Source organism: Phycodurus eques, chromosome 19 (assembly GCF_024500275.1).
Source record: "Phycodurus eques isolate BA_2022a chromosome 19, UOR_Pequ_1.1, whole genome shotgun sequence".
NCBI classification, from domain to species: Eukaryota; Metazoa; Chordata; class Actinopteri; order Syngnathiformes; family Syngnathidae; genus Phycodurus; species Phycodurus eques.
The window spans coordinates 7,698,877-7,700,312 of NC_084543.1; positions in this window are offsets into that span (position 1 = coordinate 7,698,877).

Consider the following 1,436-nt stretch of genomic DNA (forward strand, 5'->3'; position numbering starts at 1 on the left):
TTTGGACATACTTGCCAAAATAAAGATGATTCTGATTCTGAATCTGCAAGGACCGCAAACTGCCAGTACCCCAACGGGGCCGGGGTGCGAGGGCCCGATCATAGCTGCTCGCAGCTTTAGTTCTCTTTGGATTTTGTTTGTTTTGACAGCAAACGTAAAGTGAAAGAGGCATTAAACAGCTCAAAGGCTCATTTTGGAAGAATTGTTCACTATCTGCCAAACTGCTGCTTGTTGTCAAGCGAGTCAAATTCACTGCCACTACACAGTGCTTGTATCTCAAATTTTTGCTAGCTAGACAAAAAAAAATAATTCAAATCTGCCCAACGAATGCTCGTATATCAAAACTTTCGTCTCCGTATCAAGCGGCACCACTGGAATTGTTTGACACAATGTGTAAATTGTTTGTTTGTAATAAAGTAAAAAGGAAAGACATCTCAATATTAGTGGATTGATCTTTTTTGCATACTTTCCATATATTTATATATTTTATGTTTTATAAAAAATATTCTTATATACTGTATTGTTGCACTAATGTATTTAATATATTAGTACATAGTACACTATATATGCTGTATAGTTATCATACTGTGTAGTTGTCATACTTCAGTACTCATAATCATAGTCATAGCCTGTACATACAGTACTTTTAAAAGTAGACACTCAGTTGACATACTTATAAATCATCCCTTGCCTTAAATGCTGTCCGTAATAATAGTGCACTATACGGTATTTAATTACTGCGTTTGCACTTCTTGCTTGATGTAATCTGTGTTTTGTTGCCTTTTACTTATGACACATGAAAAGACAATAAAGTTGAATCTAATCTAATCTGATCATTTGTTCACTGATATCAGTGAATAGCAGGAGAAGGGGCAAAGGAACTAGGTAATACATCTGCTTGACTTGGAAATAGTGTTATCCTACCGAGAGAAGAAAGAAAAATAAATATTATTGCAGAGTTGTATGTCAAATTTAGCCTTTAAATAATCTAACGATGGTAACATAAGCATAGCTATACTGTATTTGAGCAGGTTTAACATTCATGATTTTACAAGCGGCGGCACGGTGGCGGCACCAGAGAACCACTCCTACCACTATTTACTGTTTTTTTAATTTTTATTAACTTTATCTAGCCGCTATATCTGATTAATATAATGATGTCTTCATTTAAAAAAAACCCAACAACAATAATTTTCTTTCAAAAATAAGATCATTTCTAAGTTACCCCAAATTATTGAGCCAAAGTGTGTACCGCATGTAGTGGAGCTACACAAAATGGGCAAATAATTACAATCTCCCATCAATATGAAGTGCTCCAGCACTAAAAACCACAATAACAACATAGTAAATGAATACCTCTAGGCAGTATTAAAAGCGGTAATAAAACCTTACGATCAAGCTGCCTCTCACATTTCTGGGCTAACTGAATAAAACGC